General features: G+C 48.4%; 1 protein-coding gene and 1 pseudogene across 10 annotated transcripts in view; one reads left to right on the top strand and one right to left on the bottom strand.

The window, feature by feature from the left end:
• The window catches only part of LOC147624239 (uncharacterized), a 120,286-nt gene that overhangs the window by 62,473 nt on the left and 35,814 nt on the right, over positions 1 to 21,999 (top strand). The gene's annotated exons all lie outside the window — the stretch shown is intronic.
• On the bottom strand, positions 13,449 to 14,930 carry LOC147624240 (uncharacterized; annotated as a pseudogene).

The raw sequence follows: 21,999 nt of genomic DNA, 5'->3' as shown, positions 1-21,999 counted from the left end.
TAATATACCACATGGTGGCCAGACGAACCTGGTTGGCGACCACCACTCTTCGGTCTAGGACCTTGCGGAGCTCCAATACAATAGTTTTTCCTGAATGTTTAAGAGAGAGAAATTGTTTTTTTTTTTTTTTGGGTGGGGGGGGGGGTGTCTGCAGTTTCATGGAGATATTAGTGCCTTGGCGCTCAACGTAGCGCGTGGGGGTGCTTTTGGGGAATCCACTAGAAAGCCTTAACTAGAGTGGGGAGGCACCCCGGGGCGGGGGGGGGGGGGTGGGGGGCGGTTGTACGGCAGTTAGGATAAGGGGAGTGGGGTGTGATGATGGGTAGCCCAAATGCCGCAAGACTTGTGCTAGTTGATTTTTCTGTGGAAGCTAGTCAAAAGTCCTCAATGTTCGCGGCAAAGCGTGCATAGATGGCTTGATACAACCGGAGATTCGTCTGTTTCCCCTTTCGGGAAACTCAAGGATCATTTGAATCCCCGTGAGTCACATACGGTAACGCGTGGATCCCCCCTATGGGGGGGGGGTGGGGGGTGGACTATTGAGATTGAGAGATGTTCCCTTTCATCATGGAAAGCTAGGTGGTTGTGTCATCTACTAAGTACTTCTATTAATAGAAGTATGAGAAAAGCATACAACAATCACGGCTATAAGCCGGAATATGCAGTGATGAAGGGATCACATAAAAAACGCAGGGCTTTATCATGTGTGCATTAGAAAACCCGAATCATGTGGTGGGCAGCAGAATGGATGGTGGTCTGAAAAAATGCAACATTGAATGAGAAGTGATGGCGAGCTGTAGAGAAAAATGCAAGGCTGAATGGCTGAAAAAACGCAGGTGTGATGGGTTCACCCACGCTGTTACGTCCTAGGGCTAACTAGGGTTAAGACCCTTGGGTTGGGTTAACCATAGCCCAGGGTTAGGCATCGTAAGTGGGGGGATTAGTAGCTTTTATGAGACATGTGCTATATTTGCCTCCTGGTTTATAGGAGGCCTATATAAGTCACTTTATGAGTGAGTTTTGAGAGAGAGCTCCTTAGACCTGGACTCGAGGCTTGTTGAGAGCTTTGATAGCACAAGCTATCTACATCTTCATCTATGGCAGTACATCATGAGCTTGAGAGTTGCTGTTGAGATTCAAGCTCGATGACAGCTTGTGCCAGCTGCACTATGTGCTCGCGTGCTAGGTAGTAGCATGTGTGAGACATAAATGACCGCGTCCAGCTGGTCATAGTTGTGTGGATAGTGGCTTGGGTTAGCAGTGTGTGGACACAACACAAGTAGTGTGTTGTAGCTTTTCTATTATGGCTTTATGCATTGTGTGAGATGGGACATGGCTTTCCTCTATGGCTAGGGTTTCAGTAATACATTAGGGTTTGCTCCCATGTGTGTGTTCCCTCTCCCTCTACCTGTTTTTCATCATGGTATCAGAGCAAGGTGCTCTCTATTAGGGTTTATGAGTGAGTGAGAGAAGAGGGAGAAGAAGCTGTGAAGAAAAGCTGTGGAGCTTGCCATTGGAGCTGTGAAGCTTGGAGCACACCGATTTTCACCAAATCTAAGAGCTTGGCCTACCGGGTAAGGAAAGCTAAACATCCTTGAGTGGATTGCAGGTGCGAAATCACAAACAGTATCAGATTTGAGTTGCCCAAAGCCAAGAAAAATTCTGTTTTGCAACCTCTCCATTGAAGCTTGATAGCGGTGAATGTATTTTGTAAATGGTTGCAAATCTGGCAAAGGTTCATGTATTTGGCAATGGGAATGTGTTGGCAACTCATGTGTAAGCCCTAGAGTGGTTCTGGAGCAAGTGTGATGCATTGAGAGGATTGGAAAAATTATGTTTTGAAGCCCTCAAAAAAACAGTGAATAGATGCTCATTTTTGATGCAATTGGAGCCGGTTTTTTGCAAAAATCATAAGGTTGATGGACTGGGTGCATGTCTAGGGGTGTTGGCAACTGATATGTATATACCATCATTAGCCACACATAACTCCCCAATTTTCCCTAATTACAAGTGGTGCAGCCTGGGAGGAGGCTAAAACAGAGTAGGTTTTTTCCTTTTTGCTTGGTTGAAGTCAAACTAAGGCTTGGTTGGTTGATTCCTTGCACAATTTTCTTAGCAATATTGTGGTACACATAGAGGAGAAGGATGCTATGTGTTTTGTTGGAGCAATTATGCATTTGGGAGCCAATTATGACTTGATTAAGAGTGTTGTTAATTGTGATTAGTGAAACAGAGGTCGTTAATCGATTAATTACTCACTCAATTTTGACAATTGGTCTAATTCCTTTTACACGGAGTTAGTAGACATCATTGCTAAGCTAATGAATGCCTGGTCTCTCAATTTGGACAAGATTTGAAGAAATTAGAGCGCTTTCGCTACTGGTTTTACTGGTTTTTCTCAAAACAGAGAAGGGGATTTGATATTTTTGGTATGTATACACCTTGGTTGGTGTTAATATGCAACATTGAGCTTGTTCGGGTGTTAATGCAAGTTATCTACACTTGCACTATATTTTAATTTGAAGCATTTGGAAGCCTCGAAAAGTGCGCCAAATTTTGGACTGCGTATGCTAGTTCAATTTGAATGCACTTAGTGTGATTTTCTACATCAACAGTGAAGTTGGTTGAGTACTTTGGAGTATCTGGGACACTTATCAGAGTGTGGTTGAGCTAAGAAAGGCTCATTTACAGGATTGGACGTGTGCAGAAGGTGCATTTGCATTGAGCAAGTTGGTCAAATGTGAGTAAGGTTTACAAGTTCGTTTCAACAAGCATGGTTGCTTCGTTGAGGATTTCAAAAATGGATGTAGAGTCATTGCCAAAGGCAAGAAAGATGGCAGGTTATTCAAATTGAATGCTGGGATTCTTGAGTTGAAATCGGCTATGTTCTCTAAAAGCCGAAATGTGGTACAAGACATTGAAATGTGGCATAAAAGGATTGGACATGTGAACATACAAAAGTTAAAGAACATGCAGCCAAGAGGCATTGTTGGTGGGCTGTCTAGATTCAAGTATGATGGGAGTATGCATGTATGTGATGCTTGCCAGTTTGGAAAGCAAGCAAGGTTGCCATTTCCTAAAGAAGGCAACATGAGTAGCAGGCCACTTGAGATTGTTTATAGTGATGTATGGGGTCCTGCACAAAACCCATCCATGAAAGGCAGCATGTACTATGTGACATTCATTGATTCAGCAGAATGACTTGGATTTACTTTCTCAAAGAGAAGAGTGAAGTATTGGGAAAGTTTATGGACTTCAAAGCTTTTGCAGAGAAGCAGTATGGCTGTTGGATAAAATGTTTGAGGATAGATGGAGGTGGTAAATACACCTCACATGCTTTTGAGAACTTCTTGAGAAAGAATGGCATAAGAAGGTAGCTAACTTGCAGGTACACACCTTAGCAAAATGGTGTTGCTGAGAGGAAAATAAGAGTCATTGGTGATGTGGCTAGGGCAATGCTTAATGAAAAGAGCATGCCAGACTATTATTGGGTAGAAGCGTGTGCCACAACAGTGTATGTACTTAATAAGACACCCACAACTGCCATACATGAAAGTATGCCAGAGATGCGTTTTACAGGCTTTAGGCCAGACATTGGACACCTCAAAGTGTTTGGTAGCATAGCTTATGTGCATGTGTCAGATGAGAGAAGGAAGAAGCTAGATCCTAAGGCAGAAAAGTGCATTTTTGTTGGGTATGCAGAGGATCGCAAGGCATATAAATGTTACAATCCACATACTAGGCAAGTGCTTATTTCACGAGATGTGGTGTTTGATGAACTTGCTAGTTGGTACAAGGCAAAGGATGAGGGTATCATTGATTCCATTAATGCTGATGTGCATGTGAACTTGCCACAAACAAGTTCTACTTCTATGTCTGGGCCAGCAGAGTCTGAGAGCAGTACTATACGTCCATGGTCAGGACGTTTGAGGCATGATAGTGCAAGCACTGGGAGTAGTGCTGTGGATAAAGGGAAAAAGAAGGTTGAAGGAATTGGCATTACAGGTTATGAGTCGTCAAGTTCAGAAAGTTTGGATGAGGAACTTGGCGTACGAGTTTCACGCACACAAGGTGCAAGGCAGGATAGATATGTGTCTCCACATGCTAGAGTGATAGGTGTTCAGAGTGATCCGCATGCATTGCGGAGATCCCAAAGGGTCAGGTATCCAGTTGACAGGTTGACATATCGTGACTTTGCTATGCATTACGCATATATGACCTCTTTGGTGAAGCATGTGGAATCTACATGCTATGCAGAAGCTATTGGGAAGCATGTATGGGAGAAGGCAATGGATGTTGAGATGGACGCATTGGTCCATAATGAAACTTGGGATTTAGTTGCCTTACCACAAGGCAAGAATGTCATTGGTTGCAAATGGGTTTATAAGGTGAAATGCAAATCAGATGGTTCCATTGAGCGCCATAAAGCGCGGCTGGTAGCTAAGGGTTATGCACAAACCCAAGGCTTGGACTATGATGAAACATTTAGTCTAGTTGCAAAGATGGGAACAGTGAGAGCAGTCATTACTATGGCTGCAGAAGCAAATGGTTGGAAAATGTATCAAATGGATGTGAAAAAGGCATTTCTAAATGGTGATTTACAAGAGGAACTTTATATTTTTGCTAGAAGGATATGTACACCCGAGGTTTCCCACTCATGTGTGTAGCTTAAAGAAAGCATTATATGGTTTGAAGCAAGCACCTCGTGCTTGGAGTGATAAGATAAGCCGATATCTTATCTCCATTGGATTTCAGGTTTCTTCAGCAGATTCTTCACTCTATGTGAAGAAAACAGATCATAGGATTGTCTTGCTTGTCATCTATGTGGATGACTTGATTGTCACAGGAGATCATGCTACAGATGTTATGCATGTTAAGAAGGCATTGAGTAGGCAGTTTGATATGAAAGACCTGGGTGAATTGAGATATTTTCTTGGGATTGAAGTGATCAAAGACCATGCAGGAACATGGTTAGTGCAACGCCAATATGCATTGGATATGTTAGTAAGATATGGGATGATAGGGTGTAAGCCAATGAGTACACCTTTGGAGCAGAATGTGAAGCTGCGGGTTGATTTTGGTGAAGAGTTGGATGATCCATCTATGTATAGAAAGATGGTTGGCAGCAATCTTATTTACATGACTGAGACGCATTATGCGCTATGTAAAGACCACTACACATTATGGTCTTCTTTATGAGCATGGTAAAAGGCTTGGATGTACACGGCTACACAGACGCAGATTAGGCAGGTCATAGTAACATGGGACGGGGAACGGGGACGGGGAATGTAATGGGAAACGGGGACGGGGACGGGGATTCTTGGGAACCGGGACGGGAAACGGGGGACGGCATGGGACGGCATACAAAATATGCAATTTTAAGTAAGCACTCATTTAAGAAACTTAACAATACTAAAACAAAGTCACTTTACACTTCCAAAGCATCAATATTAAGTCATACTAGCAAAAAAATGGGTGTTACAAAAAAGGAGATCGGGCACCCAGTCGCCAAAGGCTAAAGCAAAAGACAAGGGCAAAGGCCTAGGCCCTAACCACGTAAGTGGCATACAAAAAAGAGACTATCACTAGAGTAGTACATATGTCAAAAAGCCTCAAGGGACATGTGAAGTGTTGGCCTCACGATCATGGGTCCTTGCAATGCCTTCAGGCTCCATAGAGATGTCCTCCACTTGCTCCTCCAACTCCTCATCATCTTGAGACATCTCCCACTTGGTAAATGCATCAGCCTTTGCAGTTGCACTCTTGCAAAGCATTCGCAAGTTTGCACTCACAAAGACTAGATCATTTGCCCGTTCCACCCCAAGACGGTTCCTCTTCTTCGATGCAATGTGACTGTATGAGCTCCAAAGTTGCTCTAGGCAAGAGGAACTCATTGCCTGGCTGAGAATGCGGATGACTAGATACTAAAGCTCAGGTCCATCCAAACCAAAATCTTCCCACCACAAAGCAACTCCAACTTTGAAGCGATCATCCTGTGCATCCATGTCTCCATAAGAGCCCTGAAAGCTCCTATACCTGGACAACTGGTCACGGATCTTCCGTCTAACATTTGGGTCAGGCACAAGTCGAGTCAAGACAAGTCTCCATAGCTTGCTCACCTCTGCATCACTTTCTTGCCCTTTACCCTGAAACTCAGGTTCCACCACATAGGCTGCTACATGCAAAGGAGAGGAGTAGGAGTTCCACCTATGCACACATAGGGCACGGATCTCCTCGTACCTGTCCTCATTTGGCTCCAAATCCCTCAGCTTCTCTATCATGCTGTCCATAGCCTCATATACCTTGCCGATGCATGGCTTCATACCATCCACAAGCCTCATCTAGAGCCTTGCCGGGTTGCCCAATGCCCACTTGAGTCTTGAGCCTTGAAAGTTGAGGAGTGTTGAGCCAATGAGCTTTCCACTTGAGCCTTGAAAGTTGAGGAGTGTTGAGGCTTGAGCTTGAGCCTTGCCAATGGGGGCTCTTCTTATAGCCATGGGCCAAGTGGGGAGGACTGCCCAACGGCTACAGGGCGCCCAACGGCTATAGGGCGCCCAACGGTTTACAGGGCGCAACGGCCGACTGCGCAACGGTCCGCTGATCGTCCTGTTGAGCTCCGTCCCACACGAACAGCCGTCCAGCCGTCCCGGAATTGCCGTCCCCTTGTTGTAGCGTAGGCTCGCACGTCCCCTGGCCGTCCCCTGTCCGGTTCTGTTCCCGCGCATTATGGGACGGCGTTCCCCTGTCCCAGGGGTCCGTCCCCCACGTTCCCTGTGACTATGGGGCAGGTAGCTAGTATGACAAAAGGTCCACTAATGGTTATGCCTTTACATTTGGAAGTGCAGTGGTGAGTTGGAGCAGTAAGAAGCAACCTACTATTGCTTTATCCAGTACTACAGAGGCTGAATATAGGGGTGCAACCATAGCTGCATGTGAAGGAGTATGATTAAAGAGTCTCTTAGCTGATTTGGGTGAGCCTATTGATGGCAAGGTTGTCATTCATTGTGTCAACATGAGCATCATACAGTTGGCAAGGAATCCGGTCTTTCATGCGCGGACCAAACATATAGAGATCCACTATCATTTTGTCAGAGAGAAAGTGTTGGATGGTACCGTGGATTTGCAGTATGTGAAGATTGAAGAGCAGGTGGTCGACATACAAAGCCACTTAGCAGGGAGAAGTTTGAGTACTTCCGTACTATGTTGGGAGTACATGGGATGAGCTTGAGGGAGAGTGTTGAGAGCTTTGATAGCCCAAGCTCATCTACATCTTCATCTATGGCAGTACATCATGAGCTTGAGAGGGGCTGTTGAGATTCAAGCTCGATGACAGCTTGTGCCAGCTGCACTATGTGCTGGCGTGTTAGGTAGTAGCATGTGTGAGACATAAATGACCGCGTCCAACTGGTCATAGTTGTGTGGGCAGTAGCTAGGGTTAGCAGTGTGTGGACACAACACAAGTAGTGTGTTGTAGCTTTTCTATTATGGCTTTATGCATTGTGTGAGATGGGACATGCCTTCCCTCTATGGCTAGGGTTTCAGTAATACATTAGGGTTTGCTCCTGTGTGTGTGTTCCCTCTCCCTCTACCTGTTTTTCATCAAGGCCTTGAGACTACTCTGTGCTTACATCCGATGGGTGTGTACTGGTGGTATGGGACGCCAGGGACTTTGCACGTGGAGCCGTGTCTTGGATGCTACTGTCCCCCTTGCTTGGGGGTGAGCCTGAATGGCTCTATGGTTGGGCGGTGAGCTTGATGCTATGTCCTTTTGTTTCCATGTTTATGCTTAATCGTAGGGTTTATCTGGTTGGGGCTTTACATTGGTATCAGAGCAAGACCTACTTGGATTAAGCTTGGAAATCTCCGAAAGGAGGAGAGGAGAAAATCCATCGCGTGGATCTTCTGGAGCTTAAGTTGTCGGGTTGCTTTTTCGCTTTCCAAGGTCTGGGTGGTATGGGACGCTTGGACGGAAGGCGGGGAGTAACCGGGCTCAAGGGAGAAGATCGGTGTGGTTGGATGTGTGGGAGTTTTGCAAAGAACTCCGTATCCATGTGAAAAAGCAGAGAGAAAAGCATCGTGCTTTTGGTGCTTTTTTGAGTTTTATGCGGGGGGATTCTTTGCCCTAAAACCTTTGTCTGTACCCGCACTTTTGCATCTCTAGGCTTCATCCGAAAGCTTTTTTCTCCATGGCTGTTCCTATCAGGGTTTTCTGTGTGGACTGGTCACCCTGTCTGCGAGGGGTAGGCGTAGATTTGAGGTTGATCTAGAGTTGCTGTGAACAGCCCTGCTGGTCGCCATGATACAGGAGGAAAGAGAGGCGTGAAGATCTAGATGATCATGCATGGAGATTTTGATGTGTAGAGAAGGCTGTACGGGCACTGCCGAGAGCATAGAGAGAGGGGAAAAGCACTGCTGTGAGCTGATTCAGGCTGTCTGCGAGGGGTAGGCGTAGATTTGAGGTTGATCTAGAGTTGCTGTGAACAGCCCTGCTGGTCGCCATGATACAGGAGGAAAGAGAGGCGTGAAGATCTAGATGATCATGCATGGAGATTTTGATGTGTAGAGAAGGCTGTACGGGCACTGCCGAGAGCATAGAGAGAGGGGAAAAGCACTGCTGTGAGCTGATTCAGGCTGTCCTGTGTGACTGTCCATGTGTGGCCGTGGTACCCATGAGTGGGCATGCCCGGGTGTGAAGGGGGACACCCCATAACTGGGCTGGATGGCCAGAATGTGGGCGCATATCAGCAAGGGCTGAGTACTCTATATATGGCTGGTAGGTGCGTGGTGTGTGTAAAAAAGCACACGTGGTGCTTTTTGCCAGAAAAACAGGTTGATTTGGAGCTTTTTTGGTGGGCGCATATCTGAGATGCTTTTTTTGGCATCAAGTATGCTTTTTTGGGTGTTTGGTCACTTATGCACACAAAATTCTGAAGTCGACCAGAATTTGTGCCTTTTAACACCCTGAGGTGCTTGCTTTTGATCTCTTTTTTGTGCATCACCTCTGTTCTCGTCTATTTAGACAAGCTTACACCTCCACCTCAAGCTTTTACTTTCTTTACAAGTACTCTTTCTGGACAGATTCATGGCTGAATACATGGATACCTTGGTTTCATCTGTGGAGGTGTCTGGTCCTTTATCAGCCTCTCTTGCAACAACTCAACTTGGGGTGACTACAGTATGTATTGCTCCTACGCAGGATGGTGATACAGTTCAACCTAGTATACCGCAGGTGTTCCCTCAGTATGTGGGACAACCTATACCCGCTTTACAAACAGGTGTGGATCCCAATTTTTTACATGCTTTTTCACAGTTTGCTACTCCGTATTCTCAATATACGGGTTATGTACAACCTCCTCTACCTTTGACACAACCATCTCCTATTCCTCAACCTCTTGCAGCTCCATGAGTGTATACTTTGTATGCTACTGTGCTGGATCTACAACGACAACTCACGGAGCTACGCTCCCAGGCTCCCCAAGCTTCAGCTAGTAATCCTCCTCTGCAAGTGCCTTTTCATTTGGGTGAGAAGAAAGAGTGTCAGGAGCTTTACTTGGATAGCTGGCTTGCGAAGTGGACTGCCTTTTTTGATCTGTACAGATACACTGATCAAGGTGGTTCCAAATGTAGTGAACGATACGTTTAGTACGTTTGGAAAACGTGTTGAAAAGATTCCAAACGTAGTGAACGTTGCCCCCGATATATATACTTATAAACTTTTGAAATATGAAGTTTGAAGATTCATCAATGAACATTAAAGCACTTACTAATACTATACAACCTTTAATTTCAATTTTGCACAACTTACAAGTCACAAGTGACAATGGCAAATGGAAATATCAATAATCAAATAAAATAATTAAACAATGAACATAAATGAAAGTGAGATGGATCATGGATAAATGATAAATCTGAAATCATAAGATTGTAGACATATGTCATACATGAATGATGATACTACAGAGAATATGATCTCAATTCTGAGTCCTAGAGGCTAGGCACCTGAGTCTCTCAAACTAAGAGGTTGGGCCTAACAAACAAAGCAAAGTCTATACTAGTCACCAAAAAAAAAACTAGTAACTATAAACTATAATAGCATCTAGCTACTCATCATGAGGACTCTAAAGAAACATCTCCATCCGTCAACATGTTGCCATCCGAGTGATAGTCAGGCTCTCTGACCACCGGCACTGTAGGAATGGTGTCACTCGTATCTATGGGCCCTCATCTAAGGGATCATCATCATCATCATCATCATCATCATCATCATGTGCAAGAGACTCGTGCTGCTGAGCTATCTGAGCACGGCCTCACCCTCGACCTCGCCCACCACGGCAGCACCGACCACCTGGACTGCTAGCAGAAGCTCCATGAGCATCAGCATCTAGAATACTCATAGCTCGTGATCGAGCATGTGTAACCCTTCGATCTATGCTCTCAAGCTCTTTGTGGAGCTCTCGGTATATCTCCTCCTGCTCGTCTTGCAACCGGTCCTCCTGAAGCTGAGCCTCCGCATCAGTAGTATGAGCGAGGAGCCTATCGAAGGTAAAGGGATCCACCTGCCACATGTGACATGGCACATACCACGTATCAAGAGTCAATACTCATGACTCATGAGGTTACACATATGAAGTTTAATAATAAACATTCGGAGTTGGCAAGTAATTTACCTGCTTCACACCAGTGGCTGTCTTGAGTGTGCGCAAAAGACGGAGGCTGGATTGACAAAACACCAACCTCTCTAACTGCTGAGTACTCAAGCGATTATGGATCTTGGTGTGCACAAGAGAGTATGCACTCCAATTCCGTTCGCATGCACCAGCAGAGCAACTCTGCACATGCCACATAGCATTGGCAAATGTCAAAAGACAAGATTACACATTGGTTGCATTATACAAACTAAGAACTTTAAAGTTACAAACCTGAGATAGCAATCTAAAGGCCACTTTCTGGACAGATTTGGCTTGGTATCCATGGATGTCCCACCACGTAAGTGGTTTCGCCTGCCCTTGAACTGCTGAGGCACTCAACTTGCCAAAGGCAACTCCCACCCGATTGGGGTAGACGACCAACTCCTCATCGAAGGTCACCATGTCATCGTAGCTAAGCACTTGAGACACATAAGCATCCTTGAGCAAATTGTGTTGCGTGTCTGTTTGGAGCTCGACCTTGTTGAACATCGGATGGAGTAATGCTGCAATCCCATGAATGGGACGGCGCATGAAAGTCCATCACGAGTCAACAATGGCCATCACCTTGCCACGTCTGACATTCCAAATTTCAAAATAGATATCCAATAGTAAGTACATCATATAACCAAAATTACAGCACGTACCATAAACCATATTACATAATAGATATTAGATATACCTGGTAGGAGTGATAGTCGGCGAGGTGACTAATGACACCATCTCTCTCATGCGATGAAAATGATGATAGAGGAGCCCCAATGTAGAGCCCTCCATGTCACTGAATCGGATGAAGATATACATGGGTTTGAGAAGCTTTGCTAAGCTCTCAATATCAAACCAAAAGGACTCATCCAACACTTTGCGTTTGATGTATCAAGTGGGCTCGTTGGTTGAATCATGTATCTCCCTCCATGCCGGTGATACCACTAAGGCTCGAAGTGCATCCTGTACCTCACGTAGCTTGCTAAGCACAAGATACATATAGGCAAATCGGGTCTTGGATGGCCGCACCATGTCCAAGTGTGAGTGGGATCGGAAGATAGATAATGCCTGGTGTTTCTTCCTGAAGAAGGTAGTGATGTGTACGGTCTCATCCACAACCGGCTTCACCCATCGAAGCTTCCCTATGTCCTCCATCATGAGGTCCAAGCAGTGTGCAGCACATGGAGTCCACACAATGGATAGGAACTCTGCCTCAATCATCTCTCCCATGCTCTTGCAGTTGGATGCATTGTTCGTAATGACCTGGGCCAATATCAATAATAGCCCGCCTGATGTGCTGGAAGATGAATGTTGCAGTGATCCTCTCCCCTGCCTTGCCTGCATCCACTGCACGCAAGTGCCCATGCAACTAGAAACAAGGATGTTGATGATGTCTTCTCCGCACATCACTCCATCCATCTGAAATGATACTACAACCATGCTTCTTCCAAGATGATCTTATTGGCTCTAGTGCATTCTCTATGCGCTGTTTCTCATCCTCTAGCATGGTTGTCCGCATCTTCTAGTAGTCTAATCCAGTCCAGTTCTCACATGGACCTACATTGGAGACGGCTTTAATCATTCTCTTCCACTGATCTGTGCAAAGGACATTGAAAGAGATAGTGCACTCAATGAGAGTGCGCTCTATCTCTATCTCTGTCTTCCGCTACCTCTCCTTCACCCATGAGGGTTGGTTCAATGTACCACGTAGAGTGGTCTGATGGTGTCGTCCTGCACTACCACCTGCAATATTCTCCACATGAGATCGTCCATCATCTACTATAGCTCTCTTTCGGCTAGGACCTGCACCTAAACCTGTGGATGGCCCTTCCACTGAGCCTAACTGTGACATCTGTCCACCCACTTATGAACATGCTGTTCCCCCAACAGCTGATGGGCCCATATGCGCAAGTGTATCTAGCTGCTCATCCTCAATGATGACTTACTATCCCTACCAAGTTGTGATCCGATGAAGATCCGTGGGTTCTCTTGCCGAATCTCATCAACCGCCTCCTATGGTGCATTTGCACATGGTCCAATGCTGCCTCCCATACCTTGTCCAACATGATAAATAACACGAGTGGTTGTGCTAGTAAATATTCCTCCACAATATTTGCACTTCCACACGTGCGTGTTGGAGCGATCGACACCTGGGGTGTTGGGTGTGCCTTGAATGATGTTGTGCATTGCCCATATGGAACTCGGTGCACGAGGCATCTATGGCATATGCACAAAAAGCAATCAAGAAAATGCAGAAATGTCAAGACGAGTCACGACTCGAGAGTTATAAAATATATTTCAAAGTTCAAGCACAGTACGAATAAAATTTCAGCCTGTGTGTAGGGGTCCGGGGAGGTGCAGCAGAGAGAGAGAGAGAGAGAGAGAGAGAGAGAGAGAGAGAGAGAGAGAGAGACTTGCAGAGGGGAGAGAGAGAAAGAAAGAAAGAAAGCTGTATTAACGTCTACTAGAGGCCGAACTCGACCTATGCGACAAATCAATGTACAACTGTCAATGTCCTTTGGATGTCCAGAAAAAAAAAAGGACAAAATGAACATGAAATAAACTATGAAAGTACTGAGCTAGTGGAGGGGGTGTGATGGATGGAGCACTACTGCTAGAGGCTCAGTATGCAACCTATATGCATACGGTATACAAGAATGCAATGCAGATCTGTCTAGCTCCAACCGGTACCATAATGGGGGTGTAATATGTGATACATAGGTGATGGCGAGGCAAAAGTCCCTCGGAGCATGATCTTTGGGTGTGAGTGTAAGTGATCTAGTCGCTCTTGGATATGGTGCTGATGTCGAGCCCGTATCTTTGTGATCTCCCTCTGATGTAGTCTGGGAGTCTAGTAGCCTGGTGCTCTCGGTCTCCGTGTAGCTCAGAGGTCCTCAGCGCGCGCTGAAGTGTAACCCCCTCCTGTGTCCGGGTAGGGAGTGGGATAGATCTCTGGAAGAAATCAGTGAGCTGGAGCTGTCGCCCACCTCTCCGTGTGGTATGAGTCCGTAGTAGTGCCTCTCGGTGGCACTGTGACTCTAGCAAGAATTGGCCAAATCTGTGCTGGTCTGCGGATTCCATGATCTGGCGGAGTGAGGGATGTCCACTGAAGATGGTGGTGTATCTCTCTCTAATGTCACTATATGCTCTGCATCTGCATACATAATGCTCCTCACTCTCAACCTCCTCCTGGCATAGTCTGCATATCCTCTGTGCTATGGGGATTCGTGTTGCCCTACTTGCCTCAATCTCAAGCTGGTGTGATGACACTCTGAGCTGGCTAATCACCACTTCGGCACTGTGAGGCATGTACACTCTGAGCTAGCTAATCGCCACTCCGGCACTGTGAGGCATGTACACATCCATGTATCCGGGTCGCTGAATGAATCCATCTGCTGAGATACGCATAAATTGATCTCTGTAGTATAGCATCTGAGTGTATCGCTGCCATAAATCCTGCCGAAGGACTCTGTTCCTCTCACTGTGAGAGAGCTGGATGTGTGGTGCATGTATATCATACTTGAAAGGTGGCAGGTGATCTATGTTGAGACCATGCTGAGTGAGCCACTGTATCATCTGTGAGTACCATGATCTCCTATCTCCACTCTCTGCGAGCTGCCTGGATGCCTCAAAAGCTCTATGTGAGTCGATCTGATGGCATATCTCTGATCCTCTGTATGAAGCAGATTGTCTGGAAGAGGGCCTCTACTAGCATAGGAGGTGCGGCAAACTCCGCTCGGACAATCTCATATGGGACAGAGGGTTTATTGCAGATCATCCGCGAGAGCATGAGAATCTGAGGCCTCTCTATCTGAGACCATGGAGATGGCCTAGGTGCCCATACTGTTGCAGCATACATCAAAGCAGGGGTGACTAGTGTATCAAACAATCACGCTTTCGTGCGGGGCTCCTAGAAGTGTGCCTGGTGACATTGTTTCTCTAGCATGGCCAGAGTTGCATACCCTCGTGTGAGTCTATCCCTGGCTGCCTGTGTCATAGTAAATCTTCCTGGTGGAGTCGCAAATGTAATCCCCAAGTACACACATGAGTCTACCACCTCTACCTGTCCTCCTGCTAGTGTGAAGATGGCCTGTCGTCGAACCGGTCCTGAGGTGTGGAAAATCATGACCTCGGTTTTCCCAAGGTTCACTGTAAGTCCCCTCTGTGCAGAAGTCATCGAGTGCATGGAGATGATGCTGTAGTCCCATCTGCGACTCAGAGACCAAAATAATATCATGTGCATATAACATAATGTGGACTGTGGTACGAACAATGAAGTCAGCCACCTCATCAATGTATAACCCAAATAGTGTAGGAGAGAGTGGACATCCTTGCTTCACACCTATGGTGCTAGCAATAACATCAGATAGCCCCCTGGGACATCGTATGCACGCGAGGACCTGCTCATATAAAGCATAGATGCCCCAAACCATCTCTGATGGGATCCCCAATGATTGGAGGCGCTGGAAGAGTCTCTCCCGTAGCACCGTGTCAAATGCTTTGCAAAAATCCACAAAGCAGCAGTATAATCTCCTCTCCCGTGCCCTAGCCTCATCAATCAGACATCTCAGAGTGAATATCTACCTGTGTGCCACCTCTAGCTACGCGACCTCTACGAGTACGAGAAACTCGATGGTCAATCTCCTCTAGCTCCCTATAGAGATCGGCATATATGGCCTCATCTGGATCTCGCTCCTTGTGGACACTCTTAAGAGTGTCCACTGTCAACTTGAACTCGTCGACATTCACCTGAAAGCAAAGTTCAAACATTTATAAATTATTAGACTGTAGTCATGGCACATGCATTTATAAATCATTATTAATGAGTTGAACTTTGAACTCTGAAGATCTCTACCTGTTTGGAGATCTCCATGTCATGTATCTTCTCCACCATGCGCATGTTAGCACGGCAATATACAAGCCGCTCCAACTGCATGGTGTTGAGACGGTTTCGTATCTTTGTGTGTACGAGTGAGTAGGAACTCCAGTTTCTCTCACATGCCCCCGAAGAGCAATCCTATGAAAAATAAGAGAGTTAGAAATTAGAATGTAAGAACTAGTTAGTAGTTAGGACTCTAGAGACTAGAGTATACACCATATATTCAATAGTCACCTGCGACAAGACTCTCAAAGCCACTTTTTGTACGTGAGCCATTTGATAACCAAATGACTCCCACCAAAAAAGTGGCCGGACCATTGACTCCCTACTCAAGCAAAGTGGGTTCGTGAAAGCGGCTCCCCTTTGATCATTATACTGAATGAGCTCTTGGAGGAAGTCTCTTTGCTCGTGGACGGAAAGTATCCTTGGCAAGTAGGCATCCTGATCGAAAAGTAGCTCCTCATCGGCGAAGAGCCTTGGTACTTTGTAAGTGGGATGCAACAAGGCCGCAAGACCATGGATAGGTCTATGCATCCATCGCCACCTCCTCTCCACAAGTGCCACGATCGAATCGCGTCGTGGAGTGAGTGGAGGCTCGGTGGGATCCCTAGAATGCAAAAATTTCACTTTAAGGTTAAGTCTTTAAGGAACGAGAAAGAGTTGTGAAAACGAGATTTGAAAACATGGGACATGGGTTTAACCGTTTACCTAATCCCCTCCATAGGTGTGTCAGGGTCCTCCTCATCAAGCACGGTGGTCGCACGAATCTCTGCTAGAGCCTCTTGCATGAAGTGGGTGAGTAGCCCCAATGTGGAGCCCTCCATGTCGGCCATGCGCAAAACCCTATACAATGGAGTCAGGCTTTTTTAGACAAACCAATTTGATTTTGTATATATCTGTTTATATTGAAGCCATGGGCTACTTCGACATATGGACTCCCTTGTATATATGTTTTTACATAATGAAAGCCATGGGCTTATTTCAGCACACATAAAATTTTGATAGTATTGCATTTATGTCTTTCTTGAATCGTGTATTGATAATGTCGTTCTTGAATCGTGTATTGACAATGCACAAAATGTTCTTCGTGGATGGTGCAATGCACCAAAAAAAAAATCCCAGAGAGTGCTATTGGGTGCTGGAATGCTGGAATAGATTTCAGGCACCAAATACCACTCTCTGGATTTTTTATTTTTGCTCTCTATTCGCATGTATCTACGTGTAAAGTCTACCAAAGTCGCATTTATATGCGCGAAAAATCTGTTAAACACGAATGTATCGGTGCAGCAAAACTGGTAAAATGTGTGTATAAGCCCGTGCGCACGCACCTCGCGCCAAAAGGACTCTCTCATGCATAGCCGTTGAACAGCTCCGGCCTCGTCCGCACTAGTCGCCAACTCCTCCCTTAGCCATGCGACAAAATCCGGGGAGACCACGGTCATCTAGAGCTTTGGTTGCACATCGTATAGCCGCTCCAAGAGAAGCCACATGTAGGCAAACCGCGTGGAAGAGGGCTTCTTAAGCTCCAAGTCGCTTTGGTCGCGAAACATAGCGAGCACCTTTACCTTCTTTGTGAAGAAATTCACAATGGATAGGCCTTGTGCAACCACCCTCTTCACCCACTCTAGCTTCCCCACATCCTCCATGAGTAGGTCTAGACAATGGGAAAAGTTGTTTCAGCTTCATTTGTTGGAAAGGAAATCAACTTTCCTCTGACAAGCTTGCTCGCTGAAGCTTTCGCCCCCCGCCCCTTGCTCGAGCTGCCTTCGCCCTTCCCCGCCTGCTCGCACCCCCCCTCCCCGCCTTCGAGCCTTCGCCTCTCCCCGCCTGCTCGCACCCCCCCCCCCGCCCCCCTGTGCTTTTCGCGCCCCCCGCCCCCCCTTTCGCGCCCATCGCCCCTGCCCGCCCCCCCTTATGCGCCCATCGCCTGCCCCCGTCTCCTTCACGGCCCCCCGCTCCCCCCTTCCTCCGCGTCCCGCCCACCTGCCTGCCCCCGCCCCCCCTCCCCTCTGTCTTCCGCCCCTCCCCCCTCTGTATTCCGCCCTTCCCCCTCTTCCCCTCCCCGCTCTGCTTTTTCGTGGAGCTTGGTTCTTGCAGGACCCTCCGTCTTCGCTTCGCCCTCGACTCAGCTTCAGACTCTGATGGAGGTTCCTCCCGCCCCATCTCAAAGAGGGACTCTTCCTTAGCCCCCTTGCCCGCCCCTGAGGATACCCCCATCAGGCTTTCTCTTTCGCCAGAAGAGGAAGCGAGCCTCGCCCCCGCAGAGGTGGAACGCCTCCAGGCACATTCCACCATTTGCCGTATAGTTGGCACTCGCCCCAGCAGAGGGGAGATCCGGGATCTTCTCCAGGCTCGCCTTCTTGTAGATGTGGGCAAGATCCTGGACGTTCAGTTACTGGGCCGCGGACACTACTAGATTGAGTTCAAGAAAGCCCAGAGCGTGGCCCAGGTCCTAGCCATGAGTCCCCTTGACATTAGGGGCGCTCGGGCCTTCTTCAGACATTGGCAGCATGGTTTCGACCCAGCAGCGGCCGAGCAGGGAGAGCGCCTATTCCATGTCACAGTTTGCTTTCCTGGAGTTCGCCGCGAGTACCTTCCGCTCCTTTCTAGGATACGATCATTGGTGGGCTCGGTGCTTGAGACTGGCCCCACAGCAGCTTCAGTGGTGGCTAGAGCAGCTGGCCTTCCTTCGGTCAGAGTTTTGGTTCTTGACATCTCCTCCCTTCCGAAGGTCATTCAGTTACCTAGGATAGGGGGGGGGTGGATCGATCAGAGAGTGGAGTTTTCGGGGCTCCCGAACCAGTGTTTTACATGCAGGCAAGTCGGCCACATGGCCAAGGCCTGCCCTCACAGGAGACCCCAACCTTCACCGTAGCAGCAAACCTCCGATGGCCCGCCCACAGATGCGGCTCGGCAGGCAGCCTCCGGGACACCTGCTCAGCCCACAGAGACCTCTGATTGGCAGCCTGGACAGGGGCGTCGTAGAGGGAGACAGCCACAGCAGCATGCCCAGAGACCGACGCAGTAGCAGACACAGCCTCAGCATCATTGGGTTTCAGTGAGGAACAGCTTTGCTCCCCTCCAGGAGGAGACCCGAGCGCAGACTGAGGATCAGGAGACGCCAGCACCCCCCCCTTCACCTCCACCTCCACCTCCACCTCCACCTCCACCTCCACCTCCACCTCCACCCCCCCCTCCCCCGTCTCCCCCTCCCGCCTCGCTTCCACCCTCCCCTCCTCCCGTTCCCGCTCCCGCATTTTCAGCGTCTCCTTCCCCACCCCCTTCTCCCCCCCCTCCTCCCCCTCCGCTCGCCTCAGTTCCCCGGGCGGCACTGGCAGTACCCTGGCGCTCACCTGCAGTCCGGCGGGCATTGAGCACCGACGTTGCTCGTGCATCGCAGAGGAGACCTACCATCCCAATTCGTGCTTCACAGATATCCTCTATCCGCAGTTGGCTGAGTAGTCTCGACACTAGACAACGCTCGGAGGCCTTCGACTACTCCTTTACACGCCTTTTTGGAGCGGAGGGCCTCCATGAGCCAGCACCCATCAGAGTTCGTGTGGTGATACCTCCTGCCCGAGGGGAGGAGGCACTTGATTCAGCGGTGGCCTTCTCCTTCCCTCTTTGCGGCACTAGTGACCAGGAGTGGACTCTGGATCTCGCTCTTAGTATTTTGCGGACACAGGCAGTTGAGTTTTCTCACCATGTGAGCGATTTGGAGATGAGAGACGTGATAGGCCGACTCTGGGAGTTGGCACATTTCTTTGATACTGGGAGTGCGGATGCCTCTGGGAATCGACATTTGGTGGTTCGCATAGTGGCAGACCTAACGCGAGACCCTGGCTATGTATGCATACATGAGGTTTCTCTCTCTGAGTGGGAGGCAGTCGCTATGGGACACAGCCACTGGCGCGTAGTCCGAGACTCTTGCAGCACACCGGCGGGTGGGCAGATTCGTAGCCGCTCGGATGGAGATTACTCTCCATCCAAGCCACTTGCGAAGGCCCGCCGTATGGTTGAGACTCTTGCAGCACACCGGGTGGGCAGATTCGTAGCCTCTCGGATGGAGATTACTCTCCATCCAAGCCGCTTGCGAAGGCCCGCCGTATGGCTGAGACAGCCTCCACCTCAGCAGGTCATCCATGAGGAATCAGGATTATCTCATGGAATGTACAGGGCCTTGGCGGCGCACACTATGTACGTTATCGTGGTTGCTTGAGGCAGGAGCTTCAGAGATGCCTGGTTGGGGACAGTATTGATATTCTGATGATGCGGAGCACCATTTGAGTGAGAGCAGGATTCGGAGATATGGTTCGGTGATGCCTGGTAGATGGGACACATTTTGGTCTGCAGGTTTTGGCCCCTTGGGTGGGCAGGGAGGAGTATGTATGGTCATTGCGGATGTATGGCGGCAGGCCATTGTGGATCGCGGGGTCATTGTGCCTGGTAGAGCGCAGTATGTTATTCTGAGGATGTGTACGATGAGCACTTTGGTGTGCTCAATGTCTATGCGCCCAGTCATGCTAGTGCCAGAGCAGAGTTCTGGACCCTTGTTACAAATGCATTGCCCGAGGCCGCACATTGGTGTGTCGGGGGAGACTTCAACATGCTTGAGGACCCGGCCGATAGGGTGGGAGGCAGTCATGTTACAGTGCATGGCACGGAGCTTGCAGCTTGGGAGCGATTTTGTATGACACTGCGGATCAATGATGCATGGCAGCATGAGGCTTTCTCCCGTTCTCAGAACAGTCTTAGTTTCTCTTGGTCGGATCGCCGGCAGGGAGGGAGTAATCTATCACGGATTGATCGCTTCTATGTGGGCGACAGGTTCGGGGAGCGTGGTGGCTCCGTTGGCATTCTTGCTGGCACCTCTTTTTCAGACCATGCGCCAGTTATTTTGACACTTGAGGAGAGGACACGGGAGACTAGCTTGCAGTTGAGGATCCCAGAGAGGATACTTACAGACCCCAGTCTTTTTGAGGACATTGAGAGGATATGGCATGATGGCCAGAGATCTGACTTGGATGCAGCAGGCCAGTGTGCCCAGGGACTCATCGAGCTCAACTCTTTTTTGCACGCTAGAGCCTTGACAGGCTGGGAGAGACACGAGAGTGGGAGCGTCGCTTGAGACGTAGCCTTGCTTCGCTCTAGCGTCTTTAAGAGCAACTGCCTACATGTGAGTGGGTGGCGTCCCAGCTGAGCCAGGCACGCCAGGAGGTTAGAGAGGCAGAGGCCTCTCAGTGGACGCAGGTTAGAGAGGCAGAGGCCTCTCAGTGGACGCAGCTTGGTGATAGAGTGACTGGGGAGTTTTTTGAGATCACTGGACCCCGCCATGCTCGAGCAGGAGTACGTCAGCTCAGGAGGTAGGACGGATCGTTAGCCACTGAGCCTGGGGAGATTAGAGCTATTGCCACTGAGTTCTATAGAGACGTGCTTTCAGCGGAGCCAGCCACGGAGGCACGTGATGCTTGCAGACAGACTGTGTGGGCCCATGTGCAGAGGAGGGTCACAAATCGTATGCGCACAGTTTTGGGTGAGCCCCTTTCAGAGGATGAGCTTGTTGAGGCTTTGAGGGTCCTTCCACGTCATAGTTGCCTTGGGGAGGACGGATTGACGCCTGCCTTTTTTATGCGCTATTGGGACCTTTTGGGGCCAGGCCTCCGCAGGGGTTTTCAGCATGTTTTGGACACTGGGGTGATGCCACAGAGTTTTTCAGAGGGCTTGATCTTTGTTATCCCCAAGGGGGAGGGAGTGTCAGATGATATTCGGCATTGGAGGCCTATTACGATCCTCAATACTGTCTACAAGGTCCTAGCAAAGGCCTTGAGTTTGAGGATCCGGTCCTTCCTTGGGGATTTGATTCATGCTACCCAGACAGGATTCGTCAAGGAGCGTAGTATCCTTGACAACATTTTCACGTTCTGGGAGGCGACGGCTCAAGCTAGATTTCTCGGTGAGGACTTGGTCGTTATGCTTCTCGATTTTGAGAAGGCATACGATAGAGTCGATTGGGGTTTTCTAGAGGGCACTATGCTTCGCCTGGGTTTTGAGCCAGACTGGATTCGAGGAGCAGCGGCCCTATATTCCACAGCTCGTAGCCAGGTGTTGATGGCAGGAGGACGGGGGCCGAGTTTTGAGTTGACCAGATCAGTCCGTCAGGGATGCCCTCTCGCCCCGTTCCTTTTTCTTTTCTTTGCAGAGGCTATGAGCATGTATCTGACAACAGAGGAGGTTGGTTTGAGAGAACTCCAGCTTCCAGTCCGGGGTGAGGACTTGCTCGATTTTGAGTTTGCTGATGACACGGGATTGTTTATGCATGGCTAGGAGGCCAATCTACAGAGGGCAGATCAGTCGCTACAGGTTTTTGGTGTGGCTTCGGGAGCATTGATCAATTGGAGCAAGACAGTGGCTTTTTGGATCAGTAGCGCTCCCGCTTCGGCATGGAGCCTA

The sequence above is a fragment of the Cibotium barometz genome, chromosome 25 (genome assembly GCF_041138505.1).
Source record: "Cibotium barometz isolate CiBa-2024 chromosome 25, ASM4113850v1, whole genome shotgun sequence".
Lineage (NCBI taxonomy): Eukaryota > Viridiplantae > Streptophyta > Polypodiopsida > Cyatheales > Cibotiaceae > Cibotium > Cibotium barometz.
Note: the sequence above shows the minus strand (reverse complement) of the source record. Positions and strands in the feature narration are given on the sequence as shown.